This window comes from Orycteropus afer, unplaced genomic scaffold (genome assembly GCF_000298275.1).
Source record: "Orycteropus afer afer isolate SDZICR_OR568_19922 unplaced genomic scaffold, OryAfe1.0 scaffold00044, whole genome shotgun sequence".
In the NCBI taxonomy this organism is placed as follows: Eukaryota; Metazoa; Chordata; class Mammalia; order Tubulidentata; family Orycteropodidae; genus Orycteropus; species Orycteropus afer.
Window position 1 is genome coordinate 6,160,476 of NW_006921631.1, and position 11,396 is coordinate 6,171,871.

Below are 11,396 nucleotides of genomic sequence, written 5' to 3' on the forward strand. Positions count from 1 at the left end.
GATAAACCGACAGACAAGTTTGTCTTGCTGTTGGAGACCTCTTGTATCCCCCCCGCCTGGGTCCCTGTGGCTGACTGTACCTCTGTCTGGCTTCCTGACTTTTAATCCCCTTTCTCCTGCTCTTCCCGCTTGCTACTTCGGGGGTCCCTGAGTTGTCTCTCCTCACCTGTAACCCTGGGGCTGGGTTAAATACTCATTAAAGACACAAATACGAGTACTCCTCAGACATAACCAAACACTTTCCGAGACTAGTTTTCAGGTTTGAAGGCTTAGGACGAGCTTCATGGGACAACTCAATCAATTGGCATAATATGGTTCACAGAAATCATGATCTGCATCCTAGTGAAATGAATAGCATCTGGGGCCCTAAGAGTGACCATGTAAGACACAACTACATGTCTCTACTCACCAAGAGCAAAACAGTAAGAAGGTAACTGAAAACTCAAAGAAGAAACAAGTCTGCAGGAGCTACAACCTCATCTACCCTGAGACCAGAGGAACTAGATGGTGCCCAGCTACCATCACTGTCAGTTCTGACTCGGGTCACAATAGATGGTCCTGAATAGAATGGTAGAGAAATCAAATTTTTCTTTCTTTATTATTATTATTTTAAAGTCAAAAGTTACCAGTAGTGGGGAGAAGTGGTGGGGACATAATTCTTAATGGGTACAGAGTTTCTGTTTTGAGTGGTGAAAAAGTTTTGGATCTAGTGGTAATAGTTGCATGACATTGTGAATGTAATTAATGCCATTAATGTGTGCACTTAAAAATGGTTGAAATAGCAAAAAAAAGAAAAAAGAAGAAGAAGAAGAATGAATGAATGAATGAATGAATGAATGGCATAGTATAATATGAAATAAAAGAATGAGTGTGTTTAGTCACTTTATTTACTTATCTTGGCTATTTGCTAGAGTGACAATTCATAATTACTGATTGTCATCCAAGTACCAAAATTTTTATTAATAAGGAATTTGGAACAAATTCCAGTCATTGAGCAAGTAGACACTGAGCATCAGTGTTGCTAGCCTAAGCTTCAGTGTTAAGCATTTTAGAGATTAGTCCCTTGTCTGATATGCCAATGCTAAAATTTGTCCCCAGTCTGTCGGTTCTCTTTTGGTGAAATCTTTTGTTGTGCAAAGTGTCTAATTTTTAGGAAGTCCCAGTCATCTATTTTGTATTCTGGTGTTTATGTGTTTGTAAGTTGCATTCAATAGTGTATTTATGCCCTGAATCAGGGCCCCTAAATTTGTTCCTATTTTTCCATCATTGTCTTTTCCATCATGTCTTTTTTGATGGTCTTTATGGTTTTAGGTTTTATATTCAGGTCTTTGATCCAACTTGAGTTCATTTTTGTATGTGGTGTGAGATTTGGGTCCTGTTTCATTTTTCTGCAAATGGATATCCAGTTTTGCCAGTACCATTTATTAAAGAGACCATCTCATCCCCATTTAAAGAGTTTTGGCCCTTCGTCAAAGGTCAGATGTCCAAAGGTGGATGGATCAATGCTAAGTATTTAAAATATAGTAAACATAGTAAAATGAATGGAAGACTTTCTTTCTTTATCAAATGAAAGATATTGGAATAATTGGGCAACATTATATCATTGGTTGCCAATTATAGTGGAATTCCATGTCTTGATTTGGTGTCTTGCCCTCTGTGATATTAGTCTTCGGGAGCCAAGACTGCAACCAATTATATATATTCATAATTGGTTCTGATGTATTAAAGGATCTTTTTTTTGGAAAATTTACAATTTGGGGTTTGCATATCCAAAAGGAATTATATTTCCCAGTTGAAGAGTACAATTTGAGTAAAAACATGGAAATGAGAATTTACAAGGCTGAAGAGGTGGGGCTTTGCTAAGATTAAAAAAAAAAAAAAAAAAGCAATAGCAAGAAACCGACAAATTGACGATTATTGAAAAGCCGAAGGAGGATGAATACAACATCCAGAACGAAGAATCTGCCAGAGAAAAACAGCCACATAGTCATAGCAATTTATTAGCTAGGAATATAGCCGTACTGCGGTTTTGTAAATAAGAAGTAAATATTACCCTAGGGATAACTGTCACTGTTTTCAAAGAGCAAAAGAAAAAAAAGAAGGGAAATAAAATATCCGTGGAACGTAGAAACAGTTGAAAGTTATGAACACAACATAAATGGCCATTTGGTGACCGTGACTAAATCTATGTTCCTTTATAATGATGGGAAGGTTCAGTTCATATCGGCTCGTTGGTCTAGGGGTATGATTCTCGCTTAGGGTGCGAGAGGTCCCGGGTTCAAATCCCGGACGAGCCCTCCTTTTTTTTTTTCCCGGATTAATCAAAAAGCTCAAAATGAATTATTTTCTGAATAGGTCAGTAAATGTAATAAACACATGTAAGAGCAAAAGTCAAAATTTAGACTTTGGAGTTAGCACACACACACGTGAAAATACGAAGGGTTTGCTGACAATCAATGTACTACTATAAAAACGCCATCCCCACCTCGGTCAATTCCCAGAACTGTGTTACGGATTAGTGAGTTTCCGTTCTTAACCCATCGGTTAAGAATCAGATCTATTGGCTGCCTATTATTTTTTGTTAGTAACGATGGAATAGCCCATAGATGTGACTTAAACTTGCACCCGCCGGTGTTAAGTCCATCTACACAGCAGATGTGGGGGTGTTTCTGGAGGAGAAGAGATTCCCTTTCCCTTAGTAATGTTCGTTTCCAAACCTGCTAATTCATGACACTACGGATGCGAAGGAATGTCTAGAATTTCGCACACAGCAATTCTAATGCCTTGCCTTGGACGTTCAGCAATCATCTATCGTACGAAGTAATAATGCTTAACGATATTAAAGGGATCAATCTTCGAATTTATGGGTTAGAAATAATTTTATTTAGGCCACTAAATGGACTGAATGAGAGGCGGGGCAAAAATACCCCTTTTTTTTGGTAGGAAAAGCCTGGGCTCGTCCGGGATTTGAACCCGGGACCTCTCGCACCCGAAGCGAGAATCATACCCCTAGACCAACGAGCCACCCTCGGCAAACGCGCTCTCGGCAGCTCCCTTCAGTCTTGCGCCGCCCCTCTCCACGCTTCCTGCTGAAGCATGTTAAGCATGTCCAGAGGCTTTTATTTCCGAAGGTCTAGGCCTCTTAGTCCCCTGGTTTCCAGTCTAAAGGCCCCCTGGACAAGTGGAAAACTCCCGAATAGGAGCAGGAATGGACGCGTATTTTGCCTTGCCGATCCGATCGTATCACACCCATGCCGGGGCTTCACCTTCTCGGCCTTGCTGCCGCTTGCACACAACCACACAAGCCACCTTCCTCTACCAGCGCTTAGTCCCGGGTGCATTACACGCTGCAGTGACAGCGGGGCAGGCAAGGGTGCACGCCGAGAGCCGGGCTGAGAAGTGTGCAGGCAAGGGCTACTCCGAACGCGCCGAACTCCGCCGAGTGCAGGTTGCCAAGTGTCTACCCGCGGCAAGTTTCGCTCGGTCCTGGGAGCTCTCCGCTGCGCTCTCGCGCAACCATTAGTGCACTCAGATCTTGGCCTCGTGCCACAGGTCCTCAAACTGTGCGGACTTGGCTCGCTCATCTCATTGCGTGAATTAAGGGAAGGAAAGCAGGCGGGAGAAAGAAATGAATTTTATTCTGGGTAAGAAAGGAATGACGGGGAGAAGAAAACTCAAAGGAGAGAATATTAACAGCTAATTTTTTTTTTTTTTCGAATGTTCACTCTGTGATATTGAACAAGCTATCATATCACTTAATTACTACTTTAATTCCCATTTGCACATAAGGAAATTGAGGCCCAGAAGTTGTGGCGCCTCTATAGGAAACTTGTGGGAAGTGGGGTGAATGGGCGGGAAGACTAAGAGGGACTCGAAGGCAGAGTGGGGTGCTTCGAAAGCTTAGAGAAGTGACCAAGGCAGTACTCAGTGGCCAGACCTTTGCTCTGACGCCCCCTAACCCTGCAAGATCCGCGCGCACCGTAGGGCCTTTCTGCCCTGAAACTCAGAGTCGGAGTTCAGGGTTTCCTCGTGCTAGGGTTCCTAAGAGGCATCTCCTTTCTGAAACCCTCTTCAATCCTTGTTGTTAGGTGCTATCAAGTCGTTTGGACTCATAGCGACCCGGTGAACAACAGAACAAAACACTGCCCGGTCCCTTCCTTGACAAGTTTTGAGTGCGTTGTTGTAGCCATTGTGTCAATCCATCTCTTTGGGAATCTTCTTCCTCTTTTTCACTGCCCCTCTACTTTGTTGTTGTTAGGTGCCCTCCAGTAGCCTCCGACTCATAGCAACCCTGTGTACAACAGAACGAAACACTCCTGGATCCTGCGCCAACCTCACAATCCTTGCTCTACCTGAGCCCACTGTTGTAGTAACGGTATCAATCACTCGTTGAGGACCTTTCCGTTTTTCACTGACCCTCCACTTTACTAAGCATAAGCATGCTATTCTTTTCCTTTCTGGCAACATGACCAAAGTAGTTGGGCCTGTCTGGCCATGCTTCCAAGGAGCATTCCGGCTTTGCGAAGAGTGGCTGGTGGTTCAAACCACTTCTGCTTCTGGGTAGCAGTCAAGTGCCTTAGCCACTATGCTACCAGAGCTCCTAGGCTTAGGTTAGGTGCACCTTAGTCTTCAAGAAGACAGGTTTGCTCTTCAGCACTTTAAAGAGGCCTTTTGCAGCAGATTTGTCCAGTGCAGTATGTCACCTTATTTCTTGACTGCTGAGTCCATTGGTGTTGATTGTGGAACTAAATAATATGCAATCTTTAACAACTTTAATCTTTTCTCCATTTATCATGATGCTGCTTATTGGTCCAGTTGTGAGGATTTTCATTTTCTTTATGTTGAGGTATAATCCATACTGCAGGCTATATAGTCTTTAATCTTCTCCAGTAAATGCTTCAAGTCATTTTCACTTTCAGCAAGCAAGGTTGCATCATCTGCATATCTCAGGTTATTAATGAGTCTTCCTCCAATCCTGATGCCACTTTCTTCTTCAGATGATTCAGCTTCTTGGATTATTTGCTCAGCATGCATACAGACTGTGGTAGTTAAGATTATTGTCAACTTGGCTGGGCCTGGTAGAGTGGCTGGGCAGCTGGATGTAGTTATTCTCTATGGCGAGATTGGCAATCAGTTCCATGGTGGAATCTACTGGGGCAGCTGAGTGGCTGCTTTAGGGATGTGGTTTGCTTCCAGTATGTAAAAAGCAGCTTTGAGGAAATTCTCTAACTTATGGCATGCTTGAACCCTGCATGTTGCCGAGTCGTTGTTCAGCAGCCTACCATGTTGCCCTGCTGCTATTGGGAATTTTAATGGACTTGAGTTAGTGGCCTGCTGTGTGGTTTGGTAATATCGGGACTGTGCCTTTTCACTTGTCGACCTTGGATTTGTCAGCCTCAGCAGCCAGCAGCTGGTGAAGAAAAGCCTCCAGCTTCAGTGGGCCGAGAGCAGGAGACAGCTGAAACCCAAGGTTGGGGGGCTTTCACCCAGCCCCTAGAGCCTGGCACTTTGAACTCAGACTTCTAGACTCCAAAATTGTAAGAGAATAAACTCCTGTTTGTTCAAGCATCCCATTTGTGGTATATACCTGTCAGACCAGCACTAGGTAACCAAAACACAGATTGAGTAAGTATGGTGGAAGGATACAACACTGACACATTCCCTTCCTGATTTTAAAGCATGTAGTATTCCCTTGTTCTGTTCAAATGACAGCCTCCTGGTCTATGTACAGGTTCCTTGTGCACAATTAAATGTTCTGGAATTCCCATTCTTCTCAATGTTATACATAATTTGTTATGATCCACATAGTTGTAGGCCTTTGCATAGTCAACAAAACACAAGTAAATATTTTTCTGGTGTTCTTTGCTTTTAGCCAAGATCCAGCTGACATCAGCAATGATATCCCTCATTCCATGTCCTCTTCTGAATTCAGCTTGCATTTCTGGAAGTTCCCTGTCAATACAGTGCTGCAACAGTTTTTGAATTATCTTTAGCAAGATTTTGCTTGCATGTGATATTAATAATATTGCTCGATAATTTCCACATTCTGTGGGATCACCTTTCTTTCAAATGGATACAAATATGGATCTCTTCCAGTCAGTTGGCCAGGTAACTGTCTTCCAAATTTCTTGACTTAGACAGGTACCTCCAGTGCAGCATCCATTTATTGAAACATCTCAATGGGTATCCTGTCAATTCCTGGAGCCTTGTTCTTCACCATTTCCTTCAGTGCAGCTTCGACTTCTTCCTTCAATACCATCGGTTCTTGACCATATGCCACCACCTGAAATGAACATCGACCAAATCTTTTTGGTACAGTTACTCTGTTTATTCCTTCCATCTTCTTTTGATGTTATCTGCATCAGTCAATATTTTGCCCATAGAATCTTTCAATATTGCAACTTGAGGCTTGAATTTTTTCTTCAGTTCTTTCAGCTTGAGAAATGCCAAGCATGTTCTTCCCTTTTGGTTTTCTCACTCCAGTTCTTTGCACATTTCATTATAATAATTGCCTTTGTCTTCTTGAACTTCAAAACTTTTGAAGTTTTCTGTTCAGCTTTTTTATCTTGTCATTTCTTCCATTTGCTTTAGCTACTCACCATTCAAGAGTAAGTTTCAGAGTCTCTTCTGACATCCATTTTGGTCTTTTCTTCCTTTTCTGTCTTTTTAATGACCTTTTGCTTTCTTCATGAATGAGGTTCTTGATGTCATCCCACAATTCGTCTGGTTTTCAGTCATTGGTGTTCAATGTGTCAAATCTATTCTTTAAGTGGTCTCTAAATTCAGGAGGAATATAATCAAGGTCATATTTTGGCTCTTGCGCACTTGTTTTGTCTTCAGCTTCAACTTGAACTTGCATATGAGCAATTCGATAGTCTATTCCACAATCAGCTTCTGGCCTCATTTTGGCTGAAGATACTGAGCTTCCACATCATCTCTTTGCACAGATGTAGTTGATCTGATTCCTGTGTATTCCATCTGGTGAAGTCCATATGTATAGACACCGCTTATGTTGTTGAAAAAAGATACTTGCAATGAATAAGTCATGGGTCTTACAAAATTCTATCATGTGATCTCCAGCATCATTTCTATCACAAGGGCCATATTTTTCCAACTAATGCTGATTCTTCTTTGTTTCCAACTGTTGCATTCCAATTACTGATAATAATCAACACATCTTGATTATATGTTTGGTCAATTTCAGACTGCAGATGTTGATAAAAATGTTCAATTTACTCATCTTTGGAAAGTACCCTCTACTTTACCAAGCATGATATCCTTCTTCAGGAACTGGTCCCTTCTGATAACATGTCAAAAGTACACGAGAAGAAGTCTCACCATCCTCTCTTTTAAGGAGCATAGGATTCTGGCTGTACTTCTTCCAAGATAGGTTTGCTTGCTCTTCTGGAAGTTCATCATATATTCAATATTCTTCACAAACATCATAATGCAAAGACCTCAGTTTTACTTTCATGTTCCTTATTCATTGTCCAGCTTTCAGACACACATGAGGCAACTGAAAATATCACAGTTTGGGTAAGGTGCACTGTAGTCCTCAAAGTGACATCTTTGCTTTTTAACACTTTTAAAAGGTCTTTCGCAGCAGATTTGCCCAATGCAGCATGCAGTTTTATTTCTTGACTGCTGCTCTTGTGGGCTTTGGTTGTGGATACAAATAAAATGCAATCTTTGACAACTTCAATCTTTTCTTCATTTATGTTGCTTATTGGTCTAATTATGAGGATTTTTGTTGTCTTTATGTTGAGGTATAGTCAATACTAAAGGCTGTAGTCTTTGATCTTCATCAGTAAGTGCTTCAAATCCTCTTCACTTTTAGCAAATAAAGTTGTGTCAGCTGCATATCACAAATTATTAATGAATCCTCCTCCAATCCTGATGCCATGTCTTTCTTCACACAGTCCATCTTCTCAGAATATTTGCTCATCATACAGATTGAACAAATATGGTGAAAGGATACACTCTCATGCACAACTTCCTGGTTTTAAACCATTCAGTATCCCCTTGTTCTATTCAAACAATTGTCTCTTGTTCTAGGTACAATGTTTTGGTTCCCTAAGTGCTCCTATAACAGATATACCACAAATAGATGGCTTTATCAAACAGGGATTTATTCCCTTCCAGTTTAGGAAGCTAGAAGTCCAAGTTCAAAGTGCCAGCTGTAGGGGCTGGGTGAAAGCCCCTCAACCTTGGACTTCAGCTCTGCATCTTGCTCCCAGCCCACTGAAGCTAGAGGCTTCTCTTAACTCAGACAGCTGCTGACTGGTAAGGCTGACAAACCCAAGGTTGACAAGTAAAATGGCACAGTCCTAAGATTATTAAGCAACATGGCAGGCCACTAGTTCAAGTTCATTAATAGTCCCAAGATCGGCAGACAACATGATAGGTCACTGAGATGAAGCCTCAGCCAAATGTAGGCCTAGATGTGCCAAAAACTTAAGACCTTTCTCAAAGTTTCTTCTATACTGGAAACAGATTGCATCCCTAAGGCAGCTACTCAACTGCTCACAGGAGATTTCACCATGGAGTTGATTGCCAGTCTTATCATGGGGAACAAATACATCCAGCTGCCCAGCCATTCAAAACCAGCCAAGTTGACACACAACCTTAACTATCACATAGCTTCCTTATGAGCACAATTAAGTTTTCTGGAATCCCAATTCTTTGCCATGTTATCCATCATTTGTTATGATCCACACAGCCAAATGCCTTTGTATAGTCAATAAAACACAGATAAACATCTTTCTGATATTCTCTGCATTCAGCCAAGATCCATCAGACATCAACAATGAAATCTCTCATTTCACATCCTCTTCTGAATCCAGTTTGAATTTCTGGGAGTTTCCTGTTGTTGTACTGCTGTGATTGTTTTTGAATTATCTTCAGCAGAACTTTACTTGCATGTGAATAATATTGTTCAATAATTTCCACATTCTATTAGATCACCATTCTTTGGAATGGTCACAGATATGGATCTCTTCCAGTTGGCTGGCCAGATAACTGTCTTCCAATTTTTTCTCCCCCTTGGCATAGACAAGTGAGTGTTTCCAGTGTTGTATCTACTTGTTGAAACATCTCAATTAATATTCTGCCCATTTCTGGAGTCTTATTTTTCTTTTCTTTTCTTATTTATTGTGATTTGAGAGAAAGTTTATAGAGCAAATTCATTTTCTATACAGCAGTTCACATACATTTTGTTTCACGACATTGATTAAAATCCCTATAATGTAACACATCTCTTCCCACCACCTCCCTGTAGTTGCCTTTCCTGTGTCCTTCTTTCCCATGTATTCCTGCCTTCTGAGCTATCTCCCTGTGCAAATACTACCCTTCTGATCTCCCATGATTGATTATTCTAAAAAGTGTACCTACCTGGTATAAATGTTCACCTTACATGTCTGTCTATTGTTTGGCTGGAAGCTACAAGAGTGAATTCAATTCCAGGCCTGAAGGATGACTAGGGGCCATAGTCTTGGGGGTTTCACTAATCTCTACCAAACTAGTGAGCTTGATCGATTTTATGATTTTGAGTTTGTTCCACATTTTTCCCCCACTCTATTCAGGATTTCCTGTATTGATCCCTTTCTGAGTGGTTGACAATGGTAGGTGGGCACCATCAAGTTCTTCTGGTCTCATGGTCATATATGCTGAGGTTTTCGTGGTCCGCTAGTCCACTAGTCCCCTGGACTAATTGTTTCCATGTATCTTTGGTTTGCAAAATTCTATCACATGATTTTGCAAGACTAATGACTTATTCATTGCATATACCTTTTTTCAACAACACAAATGGTAGCTATACATGTGGACTTCACCAAATGGAATACATAGGTATAAGATTGACTACATCTGTGGTAAGAGGTGATGGAGAAGCTCAATATCTTTGGCCAAAACAAGGCCAGGAGCTGATTATGGAACAGACCATCAACTGCTCATATGCAAGTTCAACTGGAAGTTGAAGACAATTTAAAACAAGTCCATAAAAGCCAAAATATGACCTTGAATATATCCCTCCTGAATTTAGAGACCATCTAAAAAATAGATTCGAAGTATTGAACACCAATGACCGAAGACTAGAGGAACTGTGGGATGACATCGAGAATATCATTCATGAAGAAAGCAAAAGGTCATTCAAAAGACAGGAAAGGAAGAAAAGACCAAAATGGATGTCAGAAGAAACTCTGAAACTTGCCCTTGAATGGAGAGTAGCTAAAGCAAATGGAAGAAATGACAAGATAAAAAAGCTGAACAGAAGATTTCAAAGAGTGGCTCAAAAAGACAAAGTCAATTATTGTAATGAAACATGCAAAGGCCTGGAGTTAAAAAACTAAAAGGGAAGAACACATTCAACATTTCTCAAGCTGAAAGAACTGGAGAAAAATTTAAGCCTTGAGTTGCAATATTGAAAGATTCTATGGGCAAAATACTGAATGATGCAGGAAACATCAAAAGAAGATGGAGGGAATATACAGAGTCACTGTACCAAAGAGAATCAATCGGTTGATGTTCATCCATATCAGGAGGTAGCCTATGATAAAGAACCAATGGTATTGAAGGAAGAAGGTGAAGCTGCACTGAAGGAAGTGGTGAAAAACAAGGCTCCAGGAATTGATGGAATACCCATTGAGATGTTTTAACAAATGGATGCCACACTAGAGGCACTCACTCGGCTATGCCAGGAGATTTGGAAGACAGCTACCTGGCCAACTGACTGGAAGATATCCATATTTGTACCTATTCCAAAGAAAGGTGATCCCACAGAATGTGGAAATTATCAAACAATATCATTAATATCACATGCAAGTAAAATCTTACTGAAGATAATTCAAAACAGTTGTAGCAATATATCGACAGAGAACTTCCAGACATGCAAGCTGGATCCAGAAGAGGCTGTGGAATGAGGGATATCATTGCTGATGTCAGATGGATCTTGGCTCAAAACAAAGAATAACAGAAAGATGTTTACTTGTGTTTTATGGACTATGCAAAAGCATTTGATTGTGTTGATCATAACAAATCATGGGTAACATTGAGAAGAATGGGAATTCCAGAACATTTCATTGTACTCATGAGGAACCTGCACATAGACCAGAAGACTGTCATTCGAACAGAACAAGTGGATACTACATGGTTTGAAATCAAGAAGGGAGTGCATCAGGGTTGTATCCTTTCACCATACTTATTCAATCTGTATGGTGAGCAAATAACCTGAGAAGCTGGACTATATGAAAAAGAATGTGGCATCAGGATTGGAGGAAGAATCATTAACAACCTGCAATATGCTGACAACACAACTTTGCTTGCTGAAAGTGAGGATGACTTGAAGCACTTACTGATGAAGATTGAAGACTACATTCTGCAATGTGGATTACATCTCAATA

At 40.8% G+C, this 11,396-nt stretch overlaps 2 non-coding genes across 2 annotated transcripts; one reads left to right on the forward strand and one right to left on the reverse strand.

Moving 5' to 3' along the window:
* Positions 1-2,225: 2,225 nt before the first annotated feature.
* On the forward strand, positions 2,226-2,297 carry TRNAP-AGG. Its single transcript has one exon. It is a non-coding gene; the product is annotated as a tRNA-Pro (tRNA).
* Positions 2,298-2,952: 655 nt separating this feature from the next.
* On the reverse strand, positions 2,953-3,024 carry TRNAP-CGG. The gene has a single exon. It is a non-coding gene; the product is annotated as a tRNA-Pro (tRNA).
* Between the last annotated feature and the right edge of the window lie 8,372 nt (positions 3,025-11,396).